The sequence below is a fragment of the Elephas maximus genome, chromosome 20 (genome assembly GCF_024166365.1).
Source record: "Elephas maximus indicus isolate mEleMax1 chromosome 20, mEleMax1 primary haplotype, whole genome shotgun sequence".
NCBI lineage: Eukaryota > Metazoa > Chordata > Mammalia > Proboscidea > Elephantidae > Elephas > Elephas maximus.
The window spans coordinates 55,058,773-55,083,695 of NC_064838.1; the positions used below are offsets into that span (position 1 = coordinate 55,058,773).

The 24,923-nt window shown below is 37.7% G+C and overlaps 1 protein-coding gene across 5 annotated transcripts in view; it reads left to right on the forward strand.

Annotated features, from left to right (window-relative positions):
* The window catches only part of DOCK3 (dedicator of cytokinesis 3), a 547,636-nt gene that overhangs the window by 36,443 nt on the left and 486,270 nt on the right, over positions 1-24,923 (forward strand). The window lies entirely within an intron of this gene.

A 24,923-nucleotide genomic window follows, 5' to 3' on the forward strand; every position in this document is an offset into this window, starting at 1 on the left:
TGGCATTATGAGAAGATAGATTCAGAGTGTGAAGGGCCCTGAGAGAGTAAGAAATTTGGTCTTTATTTTGTGGGCAGTGAACCAGTTGCTGTCGAGTTGTTTCTAATTCACGGTGACCCCATGTGTGTCAGAGTAGAACTGTGCTCCCCAAGGTTTTCAGTGGTTGATTTTTTGGAAGTAGATTGCCAGACCTTTTTTTGAGGCACCTCTAGGTCTACTCAAATCTCCAACCTTTAGGTTAGCAGCTGAGCGTGTTTGCACCATCCAGGGACTCTGTAGGCAGTGGGAAACCCTTGAAACAATTTGATCAAGGAAAACAAGTATTTTAGGAAGGTAAGTGTGATGAGGAGCCCTGGTGGTGCAGTGGTTAAGAGCTCAGCTGCTAACCAAAAGGTCAGCGGCTCGAATTCACCTGCCACTCCTCAGAAACCTTATGGGGCAATTCTGCTCTGTCCTGTAGGGTCCTGTGAGTTGGAATTGACTTGACATCAATGAGTTTTTTTTTTTTTTAAGTGTAATGAAGGAATGTAAGTAGTCTTACATTCTGAAAAAATTAGATGATCAAAGACGAATGAAATTTATTTATCAGAGGAACTAGGCGGTACTACTCCTAGTATGGAAAATCTATAATGATCCAGAACAAATCACCTAACTACCTTGTATCTGCCTCTTTACTAAAATATACTTTCCTTACATGAGATCTGAGTTTATATGTAATTTCAGTAAGAAAATACTGTGTTGTGGTAGGCATTATGACTTTTTTAACTTTGATACACATGAGAGGGTATTTTTTATCTCTGTGGTATTAGAGATCGTTTAAGTTGGAAATAGATTATTGATTGAGGAAACAGCAATAACATTTTATTAGTTCATAAATTTCAGTTAGGTAAAAGACAGAAACAAGTTGTGAAATTAGACTTTGGTGCTATGTGTTAATATTCTTTGTCATTTCCAGCATTATAAATATATATTTTTTGTTACTAAGAATTCCCAATATTGTCTGTGTAACTGAGATTTTTGACATCTGGACCCTAAAATAGTGCTAGAACTACTTATAGTACTGCTTGTGCTCCCAGGTCTCAAATTCTTGGAGAGAAAGCTCCTTCAACTCCTCTGCCTGCATCTTTCCCTTATTAGTCTCTGTGGCCGGGATGGGAGGCAGACCCCTTGCTGTCCTTCCATCTGTCTTCCATGTCTGTACCCTTAGTCTCCTCTTTCCCTCTTCTGCAAACCACCTCTTTGAAGTCATTGTTCTCCCAACTTATCAGTCATTACCTGCCCCCTTCTTATCCCATGGCTGAGACCTATTTCTGATTCAGTTGGGACCCCCGGTTTATCTCTTAAATTAAGGTATACTTACCCCTTTTAAAATTTCTTTTGGCTTGTAGTGTATTTCAAACACATTTAAAAAATATAGTGTCTAATTTGAAGTGTTCTTTTCTAGAAATGCAAAAAGGTAACCCAGTATATCTAGTTTTAAAGCAGCTGGTTTTCATCTTAAAGTGGAGACTCAGAATTCTATTCTGAGGACTAGTGTTTGTATTAAAAGATTTAGCAATGGTGATTTGTTTCACATAGAGAGAAATAGATTTTAGTATTTAATTCTGTGATATTTTTATATTAGTAGAATTATACTGAAAAGGGTACATCTGCTTATGCTGATGCATTATGATTATACGCGGTACAGGCAAATACAATATATACTTAATTAAAAAAAATCTTTCTGGCTTTTAAAAAATTATGTGAATTACTGTGCGCCTTTAAAAGTTACCTATATAAGACCAAACAGTCAACAGTTACTTTAAAACAGAGAATGTGAGAGGGCAGGGAAACTAGGTTAATGGAAATGGAACAACCAGCACAGAAATAATGAGAATGTGCATGCACTGTGGAAAATGTAACTGTGATGGTTAAGATTGTGTGTCAGCATGGCTGAGCCATGATTCTCAGTGTTTTGGCAGTTGTATAATGTTGTGATCACTTCCCTGTTGAAATTTGATATGTGATCTCTCCTGTGATGGAATCTGCTGAATGGTTCCAGCAGGGGCAGGGCCTGTGGCTGCTCACCACCCCTTCAGCCTTCATCTCTCTACCCTCCACTGCCTAATTCTTTCCTGCTCACCTTGCCGAGGTTTTTGGCTTGTTCTGAATCCTGCAGCTGCCTCTTGTTCGTCTGACCTCCAGTTCTTGAGATTTGAGCTAGCAGCTTACTTGCAGGTCTTCGGATTTGTTGATTTTCACAGCCTGTGAGCAAGAGCCCTGTTCTCCAATCTGCTGATCTTGGGTTCGCCATCCCCTGTGGCTACGTGAATCAGGAGAAACCTCTATCCATGGCCTTGGGATGTTCCAGCCTCTACAATCATGTGAACTGTTGCCTTGATACAAATATCTCTATGTATATATATTTGTATGCTTTACTGGTTTTGCTTCTCTAGAGAACCTAGCCCAAGACAGTAACCACTGTCACTGAACAACTTGTATAGAGGAACCTAAACTGCTGGGTGAACCTTCACTGAAAACACAATAAACTATTATAAAAATTTATGTAAGTAATACTTGTGAAAGCCTCCTCTGAACTGCTGTTGTGTGTATATAAAAATGTGTGTATGTACATAATTTTTTGAAATAAAAAATGGAATAATAGTTTCAAACACTCACATAGCATTTACTTTGTACTAGGCTGTATTTTAAGCACTTAAATTAACTCATTTAATCCTCACTATAATCCTTTGAAAGGTCTCTGGTTTGTGCTTGACTACTAACCTAGAGGTTGGCAGTTTGAAACCAACCAGTGGTATTACAGAAGAAAGACCTGGTGATCTGAATCTGTAAAGATAATAGCCAAAAAAGCCCTATAAAGCAGTTCTCCTTTGTTACACGTGGGATTGCCATGAGTCAGAATCAACTCAAAGTAATAATAAGTTTGGTTTTTTTCTTTTGGTGAGTAATCCTTTGAGGTAGATACTATTATTATCCCCATTTTTAAAGATGAGGAAACTGAGATGCAGGAAGGTTGTTAAGCACCTTCCGTAAGGTCACACAATCACGGTAAGTAGTGGAGCCAAGATTCAGATGAGGCAGCCTGGCTTCGGAGTCTGTGCGTGGCCTCAACTGCTGGCTCTACTAGGAAGGTTCCTACCTCTTCGTGGCCACAAAATTGAAACAATCTACCCTTGTCCCAGCATGTGGACTTGAGAAACCAAATCTTGATTTTGCTTTTTATACTTCCTAAATCATTTTTTTTTAAATGTATCATTTGTCTTTTACAGCTATCTCTTTAATCGAGCGTTACTTATTTTTTTGAGGAGGGAATATGTTGAATTCCGTTTTGAGACTCTGATAAATGCTGTGGACCATCTCTTCAGGAAAATCCACACACACAAAAATAAAATTTTACCAATAGTGTTAGGGTGTTTAAGGACCTCTTGACTCAGGTTAATTAAGTATCTTTAAACTTTTTAACTTGTCTTTTTTCTCTACTTTGTTTATACTTATTTTTAGCCTGCCCTCTATGCTACTGATTTATTTTATACTTCTTGTGTTGCCATTTTTTTCTTCTTTAAAAAAAAAACAAACACTATGAACTCATGGATTTTTACTTTTTCCATTTGATGTAATCAATTATTCTTTATCATTGTATAGTAAAACCTGTGAAATTCAGAACCTGTGGAAGGTGGAAACCTGTCAGAGAAGGAAAACTATTTTCCACTAATAGAGGGCAATAAAAAAGTGGTAAGACTGCACTCTGTCAAAGGTGGAAAACTTGCAAGACGTGGGAAAAACAAGGCAGTTTCGTTGAGTTCTGGCTTTCACAGGTTTCACTGTCATCCTCTAATTGTTCTAATGATTTTTTTCCCAGAGTCCATCAATAGTTTTATTGGAACATAGCTATAGTCATTTGTTTCTGTATTTTCTATGGCTGCCTCTGTGCTGCGTGGGTAGAGTTCAGTAGTTGGAACTCGCCGTTGCCGTCGAGTCGATTCCAACTCATAGCGAATAGAGTAGAACTGTCCCATGGGGTTTCTAAGGAGCACCTGGTGGATTCAAACTGCTGAGCCTTTTGGCTAGCAGCCAAGCTCTTAACCACTGTGCCAGCAGGGCTGGTTGCAACAGACACCATATGTGGCTCACAAACCTAAAATATTTACTGTGTGGCTCTTTACAGAAAAAGCCCTCACTGAGGCAGCGATGGGAGCCTACCATGTGAAGATCTAGGGGAAAAATACACAGTTGCTGTGGAACCAGACTCATGATGGCGACCCCATGTGCGTCTGGATAGAACTGTGCTCCATAGGATTTTCAATAGCTGATTTTTTGGAAGTGCCTCTGGATGGACTTGATTTACCAACCTTTTAGTAGCTGAGCGCCTAACTGTTTGTGCCACTCAGGGACTCTGAAGATCGAGGGAAGGAAACTCCCATTGCAAGGGTATTGAACCGTGGCAGAACTCAGCATGTGCAAGCAGCAGGGAGAGGGCTGGAGAGCAGCTAGAGTAATAAATCATGGAGCCAACATCTTGATTTATTTATCTGAGGACAGTAATGATTTCAAAGTTCTGCGTGAGGGTTTTCCTCTGATTTTAGAGACATCTGCTATCACTTACTTTGTTTTCTGATAATTCACTTAATGCTGTCTTTGATCTTATACCCTGAAGTCTGTTCAATTTTTTGAGGTGAAAATCAGTTATATAAAATTTCTTTCTGCTTGCTGCAGTAAGTTTTCTTCCATGATGTTTATCTTTTGCATGCTTTATCATTACATCTTTCCCTCAACCCTGACTCCTGGCAACTGCTGACCTCTTTTCTCCTCAACTATTTATCTTTTCTTTTCAGGACTGTCATATAAACGCACCTTTTTACAAAACTGCCTTGTTTCACTCATTGAAATGTCTTTGATTCATCCAAGTTGTGGCCTGTATCAATAGGTCATTATTTTTTATTGCTAAGTAGATTCTGCTGTATGGATATACCACAGTTTGTCTATTCATTTACTCACTAAAGGATATTTGGGTTGCTTACAGTTTTTGGTGGTTATGAATAGAGCTGCTATAAACATTTGTGCAGAGGATTTAAAAATTTTTTTTGCATTGAATGGAAGTTTTCTTAGGAATGAGGTTGCTGGGTCGTATGGTAAGTGCATGTTTTTCTCTATAAGAAGCTGCCAAACTGATTTCCAGAGTGGCTCTATTAGTCTTTGTTCCCTCCGGCAGTAATTATGAGAGTTCCCATTGCTTCACATCCCAATCAGCACTTGGTATTGCCAGTGTATGTATATTTTTATTTTACTCATTGTAGTAGATGTGTATCTCAGTTTCCTTCATGGCTAATGAAATTGAACATCTTTTCAGGTGATTATTTGTGATCTGTGTATATCCTCTTTGGTGAGTTATTTGTTTAAGTCTTTTGGCCGTTTTAAAAATGGGGATTTTTTTTCTTACTATAGAGTTTTGTGAGTTCTTTGTATATTCTGAATATAAATCCTTTCTTGGATATATGGTTTGCAAATATTTTTCACAGTCTGATCCATCACTTTATAATAATAAACCTGGTTTTTATTCTCTTAACAGTGTTTTTTACAGGGAAAAGTTCTTAATTTTGATAAAGTCCAAATTACCTTTTTTTTTGTTTAAATGGGTCATCATTTGGTGTTAGAATTTCTTACCTCATCCCAGATGATGAATCATATCCTCTTTGTTTTATTCTAAATGTTTTAAGTTTTACATTTAGACATTTAGATCTGTGATCCCGTTTTGAGTTACTTTTTGAATGGGTGTAAGGTTTAGGTTGAGGATTTTCTTTTTTGCATATGGATGCCCAGTTATTCCAACACTATTTGTTGAAAAGACTGTCTTCTTCTCTCCACTGAATTGGCCTTGTACCTTTGTGAGAAATCAGTCAACTGCCATGTTTGTGGGGGTCTATTTCTGGATATTCTGTTCTGTTCTATTTATCTATCCCATTGCCAATACCACAGTCTTTATTACTGGAGCTTTATAGTAAATTTAATTAAAATTGAATACTATGAGTCCTCCAATTTTATTTTTTTAAAATGATTTTTACCGTTCTAGTTTCTTTGCCTTTCTATATAAATTTTAGGATTAGCTTATCAATGTCTACAAAAAGTTCTGGTAGGACTTGTATTAAAATCGTGTTAAATCTACAGCTCAGTTTGGAAAGAATTGACGTGTTTATGGCATTGAGACTTCTAATCCGTGAACACAGCATGTTCGTGTTTGATTTCTCTTACTAGAGTTTTATAATTTTCAGCATGTAGATCGTATACATGTTTTGTTAAATTTATACTTAAGTATTTCACTTTTTGGAGCTATTGTAAATGTTATTTTTGAGCATTGAGAGATAACCTGTAAATCTGAACTCATGGCACCATCTTTCCTAGGAAGACTTCTAGAAACTTTAAAATATTTTTTGTTTTGAAATGATTTCACACTTACAGAGAAGCTATATAAAAAAGACTTCAGAAACTTTAAAATATTTTTTGTTTTGAAATGATTTCACACTTACAGAGAAGCTATAAAAATAGTAAAAATGAGTTTTAGAGTGTCCTTCTCAGTTTTCATAGAAGTTAATACAGTGAAACCTGTGAAAGCTGAAACTCAGTGGGACTGCCTTGTTTTCCTGGACCCTGCAAGTTTTCTGCCTTTGACAGGGTGCAGCCTTACCGCTTTTCTATTGCTGTCTGTTAGTGGAAAATACAGGCAGTTCCTGACTTATGATATACTTGAATTACCACAAACTGTACTTAGGACTCTCTTTTTTTTTTGTTGTTGTTCATCTTATCGTTCAGTACTATGTTGCATGTAATTTGCTGATGTTGTCATTCTCAGATGTTTACTCACAGATGGTCAGTTTTATGATAAACTGTTCAAAACACTGCAAGATTTATAAAGATCTTATTGTTTTTGTTAAGTGTCTTTGAGTTGGTCCCACCTCCTAATGATTCTGTGTACAACAGAACGAAACACTGCGCCATCCTCACAATCGTTTTGCTTGAGTCCATTTTTGCAGCCACTGTGTCAGTCCATCTCGTTGAGGGTCTTCCTCTTTTTCCCTGACTCTCTACTTTACCAAGGATGATGTCCTTCTCTCCTTCTCCAGGGACTCATCCCTCCTGATCACATGTCCAAAGTAGGTGAGACGTAGTCTCGCCATCCTTGCTTCTGAGGGACATTCTGGTAGTACTTCTTCCAAGACAGATTTGTTCATTCTTTTGACAGTAGTGCTTAACCAGTTGTGCCACTCAGAGACTCCTCCTTGAAGAGCAAAGGTCAGTTATTTTGGATTTGTTTAATGCTTCCTCATGATTAGATTTAGTTTTTGTATTTTTAGCAGATATACTGTAGAAGTGATGCTGTATTCTTCTTGGTGCATCATATCAGGTGACACATGATATCTGTTTGTCACATTACTGGTGTTGTTAACTTTGATCACTTGGTTAAGGTGATGTCTTCAGATTTCTTCCTGTAAAGTTGCTTTTTCCCCTTAATAATTATTAAGTATCTTACTTGCTATGAGTCGGAATCAACCCGATGGCAGTGGGATTTTTTTTTGGTGGGGAGATAATATGAGTATACGTCAGTATCCCGTTTCTTATAAAACTGTCAGTAGTTTTAGCATCCATCCATGATTTTTACTGCAGAAACTTTTTACGCAGTGTAACATCTCATCAAAACAGTGTTTATAATTATATCCTAAGTAGGATGATCATACTTTGAAGTTAGGTTTTCTGTATTTTGCTTCTCTAGGTCCCACAGAGACTTTAGATCAGTTTTGATACAGTTTTATTTGTATCTCTGGTTTTGGTTAAACCTTATCAGTGCCTCTCTTAAAATGTCTCCCAGCTTAGCTTTGTATCCTGATCATTTGTTTCAGAGTAGACTAGAGTTTTTGCTGTGTTCTGTGCCCTATGCTTTTGTTAATTAAGTTGACAATGTTTTTGGGGTAACCAGTTCATGCTCTTTGTTTGTATTAAGTTTAAATCACCAAAGCTAGCCAAGCTTTTTATATGAACTACTTTTAAGCTATTTTGTATTTGTTTAGTTGACCTTTTCTTTGGAGTCTAAATTAGCGATTTCCATCTTTGTTCTGATTAAACTTTATTTTGTTGGCGTATTAGTTTTCTAGGCTGCTGTGACAAAGTACCACATGCTGGATGTCATGGCTTAAAACAGCAGAAATTTATTGTCTCAAGTTCTGGAGGCTAGAAGTCTGATGAAATCAAGGTGTTGGCAGAACCGTGTTTTTTTTGCAGGGTTTAGGGGAAGATCCTTCCTTGTCTCTTCCTGGCTTCTGGTGGTTCCTGGGAATCCTTGGCTTGTAGCTATATCAGTCCATTCTCTGCCTCTTTTTTCACATTGTCATTTTATCTCTGTGTCTTAAGGGCTGGGTTCTCTAGAGAAGCAAAACCAGTAAGCGTATAAATAGATATAGAGAGATTTATATTAAGGAAATGGCTCACATGATTATAGAGTCTGAGTGTCCCAAGTCCGTGGGTCAGGAGAGAGGCTTCTCCTGATTCACGTAGCAGGTCAGACTGCAGGGTTCTTGCTCACAGGCTGTGAAAATCGATGAATCCCAGGATTGGCAGGCAAGACAGCAGGTAAGGTGCTAGCTCAAGTCCCAAGAACCAAAGGTCAGATGAACAGGAGCCAACTGCAGGATCCAGAATGAGCAAAAGCGACCAGTCTTGTCAGAAAGTACCTTATATTTGGTGCAGGCCACACCCCCAAGGAAACTCCCTTTCAACTGATTGGCTACTCATAGCAGAAGACCACATCATGAAGGTGATCACATTATGTCAGATCTTATCATGGAAGTGATCACATCATCATACAACTGCCCAACCACATCATAACTGCCAAACCACTGAGAATCACAGCCCAGCCAAGTTGACACATAACCTTAGTGATCACACTTTGTATCTCTCTGTGTCTCTTTTCCCTTTGAAGAAGGACATCATTCATTATGGATTAGGGCCCGCCTTTCTCCAGTATGACCTCGGGTTAACTGATCATCTTCAAAGACCCTATTTCCAAATAAGCTCACATTTATAGGTACTGAAAGATAGAATTCAACCTGTAATAATTGGTTTTAGTGCCTAATTCTAATTTATTAATCTGCTTGGATTTCTCTCTCTCTTTTTTTTATTGTTGTAAGAATATGTATAACACATTTGCCAACTCAACATTTTTTAGGTAAACAATTTAGTGATATCAGTTACATTAATCATGTTGTGCAATCACTACCCATAACTATTGCCAAATTTCCATCACCATGAACAAACACTTCCTGCTTCCTAAACAATGACGTCTCTTGGCCCCCTACTTCTCGTCCTGGTAACCACTAGTAAACTTTGATCTCTATGCATTCGCCTATTCTCGTTATTTCATATAAGTGAGATCATACAATATTTGTCCTTTTGTCATTGACTTATTTCACTGAGCATGAGATTTTCAAGGTTCATTCATATTGTAGCATGGATCAGGACTTCATTTTTCTTTATAGCCAAGTTGTATTCCATTGTATGTACGTACCACATTTTGTTTGTGCATTTATTCTTGGATCTCTTTTAATTTATATATTTGAATAGCTAATAGTCACATGGCTTAAAAATTCCAAGATATAAAGGGCTATATACTGCCATGTTTCCTGTGCCCACTCGGTTCTCAACTCCAGAGTTTTTTGATATGTGTCCTTCCAGAGTTTTTCTGTGCACGCATGGTACAAGCAAATACTAATGCATAATAATATTTTTTCTTTATTCTTTTGCACTAAAGATAGCATACCATACTCACTGTTGAGCACTTTTTAGAAAATAACTCAATGTTTCTTGTAGAACTTTCCATACAGTTCATAAAGAGCTTCTTTACTCTTTTTCATCTGCATGTTGTTGTTAGGTGCCGTTGAGTTGGTTCCAACTCATAGCAACCCTATGTATAACAGGACAAAATGTTGCCTGGTCATGTGTTATCCTCACAATGGTTGCCGTGTTTAAGCCCATTGTTGCAGCCACTGTGTCTCTCTGTCCATCTTGTTGAGGGTCTTCCTGTTTTTTGCTGGCCCTCTGTTTTACTAAGCATGATATCCTTCTCCAGAGATAAACCCTCTTGATAACATGTCCAAAGTACGTGAGACAAAATCTTGCCATCCTTGCTTCTAAGGAGCATTCTTGCTGTACGTTTTCCAAGACAGATTTGCTTGTTCTTCTGGCAGTCTGTGGTATATTTGATATTATTCATCAATACCATAATTCAGATGTATCAATTCTTCAGTCTTCTTATTCATTGTCCAGCTTTTGAATGCATATGAGACAATTGAAAATTCTATGGCTTGTGTCAGGTGTACCTTAGTCCTCAAAGTTACATCTTTGCCTTTTAACACTTTTGGAACCAATTTGCCTAATGCAGTCCAAGTACTTACTAAATAAGGACTGTTGAGATTATGGCACATCTGTGTAGTGTTACAATATATGATATACCATAATTTCACTGTTGTTGTTAGGTGCTGTCGAGTCGGTTCCGACTCATAGTGACCCTATGCACAACAGAATGAAACACCACCCAGTCCTGCACCATCCTTAAACTCGTTGTTATGCTTGAGCCCATTGTTGCAGCCATTGCGTCAGTCCATCTTGTTGAGGGTCTTCCTCTTTTCTGCTGACCGTCTACTATACCAAGCATGATGTCCTTCTCCAGGGACTTATCCCTCTTGACAACATGTCCAAATTATTTAAGATGCAGTCTCGCCATCCTTGTTTCTAAGGAGCGTTCTGATTGTACTTCTTCCAAGAAAGATTTGTTTGTTGTTTTGGCAGTCCATGGTATATTCAATATTCTTCGCCAACACCACAGCTCAAAGGCAGTCTTCCTTATTCATTGTCCAGCTTTCACATGCATATGATGCGGTTGACAATATCATGGCTTGGGTCAGGCGCACCTTAGTCTTCAAGGTGACGTCTTTGCTTTTCAGCACTTTAAAGAGGTCCTTTGCAGCAGATTTGCTGAATACAGTGCATCTTTTGATTTCTTGACTGCTGATTCCATGGGTGTTGATTGTGGATCCAAGTAATGTGAAATCCTTGACAATTTCAGTCCTCCGTTTGTCATGATGTTGCTTATCGGTCCAGTTGGGAGAATTTTTGTTTTCTTTATGTTGAGGTGTAATCCATACTGAAGGCTCCTTATTTAATGGATATTTGGATTGTTTCCGTATTTTTGCTAATACAAATAATGCTGCAGTGAATAACTTTGTACATACTTGCCAACCCTTCATTTCACACTGTGCAGCCAACGTGGAGATGTTGCATTTAAGGTATTGGGTCTATATGCATGTGTCCTTTCATGGTGTTTTGAAGTTTTCTTTTTTACATAGATCTTGCACATTTTCTAAGTTTATTCCTAGATTTTTACCTTTTTGTTCATGTAATGGGATCTATCCTGTCACTGTATTTCTCTTGATTCCATATGTGTGTGTATGTATATTTGTATTGTGTATGTAAAATATCTCATAATCTTACTCGTATTTTTAATGTTTCTTTTTTTGGGTGACTTTCTTGGGTTTTCTAAATATGTAAAATCTCCTGTAGAATAGTGATTATTTTTTCATTCCTTGTCACACTCGATTTTAGTAATAAAGCCTCTTTCTTAGTGTTTCCCTTTGTATTGTTAAATCTTACATTTGTTACTTGATTTGTATGCTCTTAAATTTTTTTTTTTTAGGTGGTAATACATTGACTCCCAGTGATTACAGATGAGACCATTGTTGAATGTAGTCTATCTCTCACCTTCTTTCCCTTCCAGTTTTGTTTGTTGTCATTCCTACACTGTCAGGGCATGTAATATTTATATCCTGTACTGTCACCCTAACCCCCACATTTGTTTTATTCTTAGTTCTACTGTTAAATTTCCTTAGTGCTCATTGTCAGTTTTTTTCTTGGAGCTTTCTCAAAATTTTATTCTCTGATAGTTTCTTTGCAAAGAGATCATGGGCACAATATTCCCTGAGTTTTTGCTTGTTCATAACTGTTTGTATAGTTTATAGTTTAAGGACACATTGGCTGAATAGAAATCCTTGGCTCAGCCTTTACTTCCTTCAGTGTCTTTAAAATGTTTCTCTACTGTCATTCAGTATTGAGTGTTCCTATGGATAAGTCTGAGGCCAGCATGATATTAACCCTATTTTTTTCTTCTTTTTCATCTATAAAGTATAATAAATTTTCTAAGCTTTGTCTTCTGTTGAGCATTCTGCGTCAGTGTTCCCTGGCACAAAGGGTGTCCTTTAAATTTATACCTTAAAATCTTACATTCTCCCTATCCCCACAGGAAAATCTTCTTGAACTATACTCCCTAGTTTGCATTTCTTTAGGGATTCTAAGTATAAAAAAAATCTTTTGCCTGTCTTTTCTAGCTGTCATTTGCTCTAATCTTCTTTCAGATTTGCGGGTGGATGTGTTTAGTCAGTTTTATAAAAATGTCACCCGTTATATTTTTTGAAGATTGTTTCTTCTCCATTCTTTTTCTCTTTTCCTTTTAGGACCCCAGTTATAAGTTTTCTGGACTTTTTGAGCAAGTCCCACATGCCTGTTATGTCTTTTTTTTTTTTTTTTGTGGTAAAATATATACAACATAAAATTTGCCATTTTAACCATTTTGAAGTGTCTATCCAGTGGCATTATTCACACGGAAAATGTGCAACCATCACCACTGTTTGTTTCTAAAAGTTTTTCATCACTCTAAACAGAAACACTGTACCCATTATGCAATAACTCCCCGTTTCTCTTTTGTCCCAGCCCATGGTACCACTAATCTACTTTTTATCTGTATACATTTGTTCTAGATTATTTCATATGAATGGGATCATACAATATTTGTCCTTTTGTGTGTGGCATATTTCACCTAACATGTGTTTTCAAGTGTCTTTTTTTTTTTTGTTATATTCGTATCTGTTTTTTTCCCCCTGTTCTGTTTTTTGTGTTTTAGTTGGGTATTTTATATTGATCCATCTTCAAGTGGCCTGATTCTGTATTTTGCTGTGTCCAATCTGTTGTTAAACATTCGTTGAGTTAATTTCAGGTATTGAATTTATCAGTATTAGAATAGCCATCTGGCTCTTTTTTATAAGTTCTAATCTGTTTTTTTAATCTGTTGAGTTCTGCAACCTGTCATCTGTTTTATCCATTTTTTTCTTTGTTTCCTTTAACATACTGATCATAACTAAAAAAATCCTTGTTAGTTACTCCAGTATCATTCGTGGGTTGTCTTCTGTTGTCTAGTTTTTCCTTTTGATTATTGGTCATATTTTCTGCCCCGTTGCATATCCCTTGCATATCTAGTAAGTTTTTATTGTATGCTAGTCACTGTGTAGAAAAACAGTAGAAACTTCAGCTACAAGAGTTTTCCTTCTCCTATGTTAAGCAGATAGGGAAAAAGTTAAATCATCTTAATCCAGGTCAGAGCTGCATTACAATTTTAGAACTTGATTTTGGTTCCCTCTTGTTCCTATGGAATGGCCTTGTTGGGCTTTTGGTTGAGAGACTGTTAGATCATAAATTTTTCAGCCCTGAAATACTGTAGGAGATTTCAGTTATGCCCTTTAGAGCTTTTGAGCTTAGCTGTTTAGTCTTTTAGCCACACCACGAAATTTGGCTAATGCCTTTGAGAGTAAGGCTGCCTACTTGTTTAAAGCAGACCCCTTTTCTTGGCAGGTCTTTGTTTGCAAAGCACTGGAAGACTGCAGGAGATTTCGTTCTCCCACAGAGAGCTTTCAGCATCTCCATCTTCCGTGTAGCTTCAGAATTTAGCAAATGTCCTGCAGGATTATGGGTTTAAGGCCTCTCATATTTTCAGTTTATTGTAGTAGCCCTGTGTGACTGCTAAAAGCTTTGCTGGATTCTTTTTCTTTCAGCAGCAGCCCTATGCCTGGATCAATCCCAAAATTCAACCTGTATCAAGAATTGGCACACACTTCTAGGAAGAAAAACAGCTGGCATCGGTTAGCTTATCTTGGAATGGTTCTCTCTTTTCTGGAATTTCGGGTCACTTGGTGCTCGTTGCTTTCACAGTTGTCTAATGCTTTTGGAAATATGGTATTCGTAATTTATTCAGCTTTTCTAATTGTTGTGGGAATATTTCCTGCTTCAATTACACATTTTTTTTTTGTTTGTGTATGTATGCTCACTTCTTTAATTTCTATCCTCTGTCTTTTATTGTGCATTCTATAGTGTTTGTTCTTTCTTGTGATCCTTCTAATTTTGTGTTGATTTGTGTGATGGCTTATTTTTTTCTTTTGTCTTTTCTTGAGTTGTGCCAATTTGTTTCATTTTCTTCTGTTGTATCATCAATCGTTTCCTGAGTTCTTGTATTTGTGCCTTGTGATCTTTTTTCGTAGAGGCTTCGTTATGTTTTTAAAATTAATGGTGAAGCGTTTGATCCTACTTTTTATCTGCTGCACTGAATATTTTTTGTCTTTTGGAAGTTTTGCTGCTGTTGTGTACCATTCAGTGTCTTTATGTCAATGCTATTCCAGCTGCTTTTTTAAAAACAGTTTTATTAAGGTACAATTGATGTGCAGTAAACTACAGATACTTAAACAAATGTACCATTTGTTAAGTTTTGACGTATGTATATACCTGTGAGCCTATCACCACAATCAACCTGTGAGCCTATCACCACAATCAAGGTATTAACATATCCACTACCCTTGAAAGTTTTCTTGTTTCCTTTGTAATCCTTCCCTCCTGCCTCCCTCATCTCCCCTTCATCTTAGGCAAACAGTACTCTGCTTTTTTTGGTCATTATAGATTAGTTTGCATTTTCCATGATTTTGTATAAATGGAACCATACATCATGTATTCTTTTTTTTCCCCCTGGCATCTTTTATTCAGCATAATTATTTTGAGATTTATCCATGTTGCATATATCAACAGTTCCTTGCTTTTTATTGCTGAGTAGTATTGGTAAATGTACCAAATTCCAGAAAGGCATGAATTCTTCCTAAGACAAAGGTGAGCCATTGCAGGCTGACTTTATCCCAGGGGGAATGGTGAAGGAGAGAATCTGCCATAGATGTAGCAAGGAGAAGCCACCTGAACTTTTTATGAATTTTTAATGATGGGTCAGAATCCCAGGAGCCCCAGTCACAGAGTGAGTGCACATACCTGCCATTTATTTTCCTTTGGGCCTTCTCTGAATGTGGGTAGAAGTATGTCAGAGGCCGAAGGCAGGGCAAGGGGGACTGAGAGGAAACCCTCAAGATTCATGGATTCTTTACTAAGTGCATATCTGTGGTGTTCCAAAGGCTGAGGGAAGGGCAGAAAAGCTGAGAGAGATTCTTTACCTCCCCTTTCCAGGCTTCCAGGGCCTTCACAAAGTGGATGGCTACGATACTTCAAAGATTGAAGACAGGCAAGGAGAGCTGAGGAACACAGAGATATAACCAAGTGCATAGCAGAAGCTTACTGAAGACTAGGGGCAGGGCACCAGGGTAGTCGGCGATTTCCCAAGGTGCAAAAAGCCAGGGGCCTGCAAGGTTGACTGCTGGGTTGTAAAGCAGAGCGAGGTGGTGGTAGTGGCAGGAGAAAGACAGACAGAGATACAGAATGAGTTCTCCTGTGGTTTGTGAAGCAGAAAGAGATCTCCTATGGTTATGGTTTGGCTGGGCTGGTGGTGCCCAGATCCCAAACCCTGCTGAAGAAAAGTTTTGTACAAAGTATTTGTGAAGCTTTGGTGAACTAAATGAAATTGAAGCTGAAACAAAGCAAGACCCAGCTTAACTGATTAGATTGACTCAGCCTCTCAGCCTAGTGACCTGATAGATGAACAGATACATGCCCTTTTCTGGAGATAAATGTTACTTAGTTTACTGTTAGTTGCACTGTTATTTAATGAGCCATGGAAAGAAGGAAGGTAACGTGGCCCATAATCAAGACAAAATAGTCCGTAGAATTCTCACAGATGAACCAGATGTTGATATTATCAGATAGAGACATTAAAATAACTCTGATAAGTATGTTAAAGGATCTAGTGAAAAAGGTGGACAAAATGTATGAGCAAACGGGAAGTGGAAACTATGAAAAAGAATGACACGGGAATTTTAGGACCAAAAAGTATAATATCATAAATGAAGAATTAATTTGGTGGGCTTAACAGCAGGCAGTACACAGGAGCAGAAAGAATGAGGGAACTTAAATAAACAGATCCACAGAAATTATCTAAACTCAACCATAAAGAGAAAGAAAGATGAAAATAAAACTGAACAGAGCATTTGCAATCTGCTAAATCAAACTAACGTACAGGTACTTGCAGTCCCAAAAGGAGAAGGGAGAGAAAATGGAAGAAAAAAATAATTGAAAAGATAGTGGCTGAGAATTTCCCAGTATTGATGAAAGATGCCAACCCACAGATCTAACATACTCAGGGACAGGATCACCTAAGCAAGTCATAGTTAAAGAAAATCTTAAAAACAGACAGAAATACAGAACACTTGAGGCAGTCATTTGAACAGAACAAGGGGATACTTGTGGTTTAAAGTCAGGAAAGGTGTGCATCAGGATTGTATCCTTTCACCATACCTGTTAAATATGTATGCTGAGCAGATAATCTGAGAGGCTGGATGGTATAAAGAAGAACGGGGCATCAGGATTGGAGGAAGACTTATTAACCGCCTGCATTATGTAGATAACACAGCCTTGCTTGCTGAAAGTGAAGAGGACTTGAAGCACTTACTGATGAAGATCAAAGACCGCAGCCTTCAGTATGGATTATGCTTCAACATAAAGAAAATAAAAATCCTAACAACTGGACCAATAAGCAGCATCATGATAAACGGAGAAAAGTTTGAAGCTGTCAAGGATTTCATTTTCCTTGGATCCATAATCAACAGCCATGGAAGCAGCAGTGAAGAAATCAAGAGATGCATTGCATTTAACCAAATTTGCTGTGAAAGACTTCTTTAAAGTGTTGAAAAGCAAAGATGTCACCTTGAAGACAGGTGCACCTGACCGAAGCCATGTAGTTTCAATCACATCTTATGCATGTGAAAGCTGGACAGTGAGTAAGGAAGACCGAAGAAAAGTTGACGCCTTTGAATTGTGGTGTTGGTGAAGAATATTGAATATACCATGGACTGCCAAAAGAACGAACAAATCTGTCTTGGAAGAAGTACAACCAGAATGCTCCTTAGAAGCAAGGATGGCGAGACTGTGTCTTACATACTTTGGACATGTTATCAGGAGGGAGCAGTCCCTGGAGAAGGACATCATGCTTGGTAAAGCACAGGGTTAGTAAAAAAAAAAAAAGGAAGACCCTCAATGAGATGGATAGACACAGTGGCTGAAACAGTGGGCTTAAGCATAACAATGATTGTGAGCATGGCAGGCCTGGGCAGTGTCTCATTCTGTAGTACATAGGGTTGCTATGAGTTGGAACTGACTCGGCGACATCTAACAACAACAACTAACAAAGGGGAACAACAAGAGTGAATAATAATATATTGTGGAGTTTGTACCATGCGTAGAAGTAAAATATGACAACAAATGGTGGGTAAATAGGCATACTGAAGTAATAAGACTTCTACGTTGTTTCTGAGGTAGTAAAATATTAATTGGAGAGAGATGGATAAATTAAGGTTGCATACTATAATTAATAAAGTACCAAAAACCCCCCAAAACACTAAGTAGTATAGGTTAAAAAAGTTAATAGATGAGGTAGGTGGAATTGTAAAAAAAAATTTCTTTTATCCAAAGTCAGAGGAGAGGTGCGATATCACCGAGAATGACAGTAGGGAGTGCCAGGTATCCCGTCCTTCACAACAGTTAAGCTAGAAATAACTGTTGGAGCCAACTTTTTTGGAATTCTGGAATCTAATAAAAACTTAAAACAACCAGGAGAGTGCTTAATGAAGAAAGAGGCTGCTAAATTTTGGTAAGAGGGCATTGTGGCATTTTTTTAACCTACCTGCCTACCATCCAAGTCCTAGTGGTGCAGTAGTTAGTGCTCAGAAAAGAGCTGAGAAGACTTAAGCTTGCACCTCTGGCTGTTCTTTAGGTTCTGCGTAAGCAGAAAGTGAAGGCTAAGGCAGAATTGTAAGTGGTCTGGCTAAGTGTTGGAGTGCCTCAAGTTAGAGCCAATCTGCAAAGACAGAGTATTCCCCCCCCCACCTTTTTGGCCCCAGTTGTTTAAGGAAATCTTTATCACATCACAGGTTGACCACTAAGCTAACAGAACAGAGACTTCATCGACCACATACAGCAAAGAATACAGTCTACAAAATTGGTTTAGAAAAGCTACTAAAGAAACAACTGCAGCCCACAACAAGAAAGGACAATAAAACCTGGGACAATTGGAAATGAGATGTATGTTTCAGTCTCTCCTGTTTATTTTATCCTGTTTTGTATGGTTTTTTCTATTTAAAAATACATATCTCTGAATTGCTTTTCAGGTGTACATTATTAGCCCTTTTTTTGGTGAATCTCCCAACTATTTTTTGAATGGTGGTGATGGTGATAGTGGGAGGTGGGATAGATTGAATCTTGGGTTGCATTGATGCATAAAAGAGAATCCATAAAGTTGATATGTTAAGAATTGAGGTATGATTAGGTGGATTATCCCTCTCCTCCATTTTTTTAAAAATAATTTCCTCTCCTCCATTTTATTTAACATGTACAGATTTTGAGTAAACTGCAAAAGCCAAGTGTTGAAAGAAAAATGCAATAGCACATTTGTTGTTTCATCTTTCAATCTATCCATATTCTGTAGAAGTAAAGAATGATCTCTTCCAGAGGTATTTTTCACCTATTGTAAACTGCCCCTGTGTGTGTCTTAGTTTGTTGTACTGAGGGGGCTTGCATGTTGCTGTGACGCTGGAAGCTATGCCACTGGCATTCAAATACCAGGAGGGTCACCCATGGCGGACAGGTTTCAGCTGACCTTCCAGACTGCGACAGTCTTGGAAGAAGGACTTGGCAGTCTATTTCTGAAAAGAATTAGCCAGTGAAAACCTTATGAATAGCAGAGGAACATTGTCTGATATAGTGTCTGTAGATGAACCCCTCTGGTTGGAAGACACTCAAAAGACTGGGGAAGAGCCTCAAAGTAGAGTTGACCTTAATGACTTGGATGGAGTCAGGCTTTTGGGACCTTCATTTGCTGATGTGGCAGGATTCAAAATGAGAAGAAACAACTGTAAACATCCATTAATAATCAGAACATGGAATGTATGAGATATGAATCTAGGGAAATTGGAAATTATTAAAAATGAAATGGAGTCATGCAGTCAGGATGTGTTGATAATTACTAGTGATTGGAATGCAAAAAAGTTGATGATGAGAATGCGAAAGAAGGATCAGTAGTTGGAAAATAAGGCCTTGGCAATAAAAACGATGCCGGAGATGCCATGATAGAATTTTGCAAGACCAATGACTTACTTTATGTCATAGATTGAATTATGTCCCCTCAAAGATGTGTGTATCAACTTGGTTAGGCCATGATTCCCAGTATTTGTGTGGTTGTCCTCCATTTTGATTGTAATTTTATGTTAAGAGGATTAGGGTGAGATTGTAACAGCACCCTCACTCAGGTCATCTTCCTGATCCAATGTAAGGAGAGTTTCCCTGGGGTGTGGCCTGCACCACCTTTTATCTTTCAAGAATTGAAAGGGAAGCAAGCAGAGAGCTGGGGACCTCATGCCACCAAGAAAGCAGCACTGGGAGCAGAGTTCTTCCTTTGGACCTGGGGTCCCTGTGCCTGAGAAGCTCCTCTACCAGGGGAAAATTGATGACAAGGAATCTCCCTCCAGAGCCGATGGAGAAAGCCGTCCCCTGGAGCTGACACCCTGAATATGGACTTGTAACCTACTAGACTGTGAGAGAATAAATTTCTCCTTGTTAAAGCCATCCACTTGTGGTATTTCTGTTATAGCAGCACTAAATGACACTTATCGTAAATACTTTTTTTCAACAACATAAACTACTGATTCTTCCTCTATGTTTCCATCTTTTACATTCCTATCACCAGTAGTTGTTATGAATGCATCTTGATTGCATGTTTGATCAATTTCAGACTGTAGAAGTTGCAAAAAACTTCAGTTTCTTCATCTTTAGCATTAGTGATTGTGCATAAATTTGAGTAATAGTCATATTAACTGGTCTTCCTTGGAGGCATATGGATATCATCCTATCACTGACAGTGTTGTACTTCAGGATAGATCTTGAAATGTTCTTTTTGACGATGAATGCGACCCTATTCCTCTTGAGTTTGTCATTCTGAGCATAGTAGATATTATGATTGTCCAGTTCAGAATGGCTGTTACCAGTCCATTTCAGCTCACTAATGGCCAAGGATGTTGATCTTTATGTGTTCCGTTTCATTTTTGACGATCTCCAATTTTTCTTGATTCAGACATCATACATTCCACATTCCAATTACTAATGGATGTTTGTAGATGTTTCCTCTCATTTTAAGTCATGCCACATTAGCAAATGAAGGTCCTGAAAGCTTTACTCCATCCATGTCATCAAGGTTGATTCTACTTTGAGGAGGCAGCTCTTCGCCAGTCGTATTTCGAGTGCCTTCCAATCTGGGGGGCTCATCTGGCCCTATATCAGACAATGTTCTGCTATCTGTAAGGTTTTCACTGGCCAAATTTTCAGAAGTAGATTGCCAGGTCCTTCTTCCTATGTTAGTTTGGGAGCTCCGCTGAAACCTGTCCATCATGGGTGACCCTGCTGGATTTGAAATACTGGTGGCATAGGCACCAGCAACACAACAATACATAAGTCACCATAGTATGACAAACTGACAGATGATGGTGGCCTTTGTTATTCTCAATTTGAGGTTGAGGATATCGAGGCTTATAGATTTTAAGTAACTGTCATAAGTCCACACAGCTAGAAAGTGGTCAATCTTGGATTTGGATTGACCCCAGAATTCAGCTTTTAAAGAATTTTCTTGCATATAGAAGGGGAAGACTAAACAAGATGAAATGTAATACTATTTTTTCTAACTTCTTTGGTTCCTGAATTTAATTCTTAGTTCTTTGAAAGTAGAAACCATAACTTATGTGTCATTTATGCTGCCACAGGTATTTGCATACAGTTGTTCACTACAGATAACCTAGAAAATATACTCAGTGAATTAAATATCTAATGCTAACATACTTGTTACTTAGGAATAATAGAGATAGGCGCAGATATTATGCTTTTTAATATAATCTTGCACTGAATTAAAATGTTTATAACTTTTCCATCTTGAGATAAGAATACTTAAGGCAGATATATATGTCCTTGTGAAGTAAAATTACTTTTGAAATGGAATCATTTGATACTTGATGAATCCAGAAACTAACCTATTTTAGGCTCCTTCCTTAGATTCCCTTGATTATATTATTCTTTCATATTGTGCTCACAGTTACATGTTACAACTGAGTTGGGAAATCCTTGTTAAAGCTTTAAAATTTGACTAGGAAAAGTGGGACCAGAGGAAGATAATCCTTTAAAGTCATGTCACAATTGCATGTAATTCACTTAGCACTAATAAGCTCAGTGGTAAATGAGTAACAGGTAAAGCTGACCTAAATATAATAAATGAATTTAGATTTGTAACAACGACGATCACTAAAGTCAATCTTACTGGTTTTTGTTTCTTCTGATGGGTAGGAAATAGATCTAATTTTGAATATATTAGTCAAAATTGACTAGACAGCAATGGGTTACATTGCATAAAATTTTTTAAAGACCCTCTACCTTAGACTTCTGTTGTAGTAAATGATGAAATATTTTACTTATTTCTCAAGTTGTGAAATAATCTTTGTCTTTTTGTTTGATTTCACATTTCTGATCCCATACTATAACACCGTATTTTTAAAACATTTCCCACGTTTACTTTTTCTTTTTAAAATCTTCTAATTGTCAAATTATAAACACAAAAGAATATATGTAAATATATGTAAGTTATGGGCCATAGTAATGAAATAAACATCCATGAATCATTTTAAAAACTAGAGGATTGGCAGTTCAGAACTTCTGCTTCCAGTAATGTCGGAATAAGATTCTCCCAGATGACTCCTCTACAGAAAACAGCGATGAAATCTAGATTAAAAAAAAAAAAAAAGCTGCCTAATGGAATTGGAGAGTAAATAAACTCTTTTGGGGAGTATGTACTTGGAGAAGAGAGCTGTATGAAGTAAGTTTTCTGTTCCATGATTTTTAGTAGGATGGTGGGGATGCCTTTGGAAAATCCACAGTCTTTCTCGCTAGAGAGAACAGAAAAAGGAAGTTATGATAATCATAGCCACTGAATAGACTAGAAAATGGCAAAAGGGAGTGAGCCAGAGAAGAGATCCCTAATTTCTATCTGTAGGCAGCTCTGACTCATCTCTGAAGCAAGCATGCACAGAACTGACCTTGCCATGCAGCTAACAGTATATCTGATCTGTGATAGGAGCTGTAGCCCAGGAAATGAGTTTATAGTTCAGGTCAATTCAATAAATTGCCTGCTAAAACGAAAGAACACTCATCAGAGATCTAGAATCTTCACAATCCAAAATTACTTGACATATGAAGAACCAAAAAGGAAATAGAAAGCCAAATGTGGCCTTAGATGAACCAGATTTGGTAACAAAGATTAAAAAGGCAGTAAAAATAGTCTTCCTTGGGGATCTATACAAAACCAACAGCCAGCATCATTCTGAATGGAGAGAGGCTGAAAACATTCCCCCTGAGAACGGGAACAAGATAAGGATACTCTTTATCACCGCTCCTGTTTTAACATTGTGCTGGGAGTCCTAGCTAGAGCAGTGAGGCAAGAAAAAGAAATAAAGGTCATCCAAATTGGTAAGGAAGAAGTAAAACTGTTGCTGTTCACGAGTGATATGACACTATATATCGAGAACCTTAAAGATTCCGCAAGAGAATACTGGAATAGAAAGATTCAACAGAGTTGCACGATATAAGATAAACATACAAAAATCAGTTGAATTCCTATACACCAATAAAGAGAACTACAAAAAGGAAATCATGAAAGCAATACCATTTATAACAGCCCCTGAAAAAATTTAAAAATACTTAGGAATAAATCTAACCAGGAATACAAAAGACCTATATAAAGAAAACTCAAGACACTACTGCAGTAAACCAAAAGAGGCCTACATAAATGGAAGAAGATACCGTGCTCACAGATAGGTAGAATAAATGTGAAAATATCCATTCTACCCAAAGCAGCCTACAAATACAGTGCAGTTCTGATCCATATACCAACAGCATTCTTTAATGAGATTGTAAAACTAATCATTAACTTTATATGCAAAGGAAAGAGGCCCCGAATAAGTAAAGCATTATTGAAGAAAAACAAAGTAGGAGGCCTCTCACTATCTGACCTCAGAACCGACTATATAGTTACAGTAGTCAAAGCAGCCCAGTACTGGTACAATGATAGACACATTGGTCAATGGAACAGAATCAAGAACCCAGATGTAAATCCATCTACCTAAGGCCGTCTGATCTTTGACAAAGGCCCAAAGTCCATTAAATCGGGAAAAGATAGTCTTTTTAACAAATGATGCTAGAAGACTGTAAAAAAAATGAAACAGGACCCAAACCTCAAACCATACACAAAAACTAACTAAAAATGGATCAGAGACCTGTAAAACCAAAAACTATAAAGATTTTAGAAGAAAAAATAGGGTCAATGCTAGGACATAAATAGGATACAAACCATAACTAGCAATATACAAACACCAGAAGATAAGCTAGATAACTGGGATCTCCTAAAAATTAAACATATATGCTCATCAAAAGACTTCACCAAAAGAGTAAAAAGAGAACCAACTGACTGGGAAAAATTTTTTGGTTGCGACAAAACCTATAGGAAAATCCAACACCTTTACAACAAAAAGACAAATAATCCAGTTAAAAAATGAGCAAAGGATATAAAGACAACTAACAGACACATGAGGAAATGCTTGAGATGACTAGCCACTAGAGAAATGCAAATCGAAACTATGATGAGTAACCATCTCGCCCCAACATTACTGGCACTAATCAAAAAAACAAAATAGAAAATATTGACGAGGTTGTGCACTGCTGGTGGGAGTACAAAATGGTACAGCCATTTTGGAAAACAATATGGGACTTCCTTAAAAAGATAGAAATACACAAAATAATAAATGTTGGAGAGGCTGTGGAGAGATTGGAACACTTACACACTGCTGGTGGGAATGTAAAATGACACAACCACTTTGGAAATCAATTTGGCGCTTCCTTAAAAAGCTAGAAATAGAACTACCATACGATCCAGCAGTCCCACTCCTTGGAATATATCCTAGAGAAATAAGGGCCTTTATATGCACACCCATGTTTATTGCAGCACTGTTTACAATAGCAAAAAGATGGAAGCAACCAAGGTGCCCATCAACAGGTGAATGGGTAAATAAATTATGGTATATTCACACAGTGGAATACTACGCATCGGTAAAGAACAGTGAGGAATCTGAAGCATTTCATAACATGGGGGAACCTGGAAGGCATTATGCTGAGTGAAATTAGTCAGTTGCAGAAGGACAAATATTGTATAAGACCACTATTATAAGAACTTGAGAAATAGTTTAAACTGAGAAGAAAACATTCTTCTGTGGTTATGAAAGGAGGGAGGGAGGGAGAGTGAGAGGGGGCATTCACTAATTAGATAGTAGATAAGAACTGCTTTAGGTGAAGGGAAAGACAACACACAATACAGGGGAGGTCAGGACAATTGGACTAAACCAAAAGCAAAGCAGTTTCCTGAATAAACTGAATGCTTCGAAGGCCAGAGTAGCAGGGGCAGGGGTCTGGGGACCATGGTTTCAGGGGACATCTAAGTCAATTGGCTTAATAAAATCTGTTAAGAAAACATTCTGCATCCCACTTTGAAGAGTGGC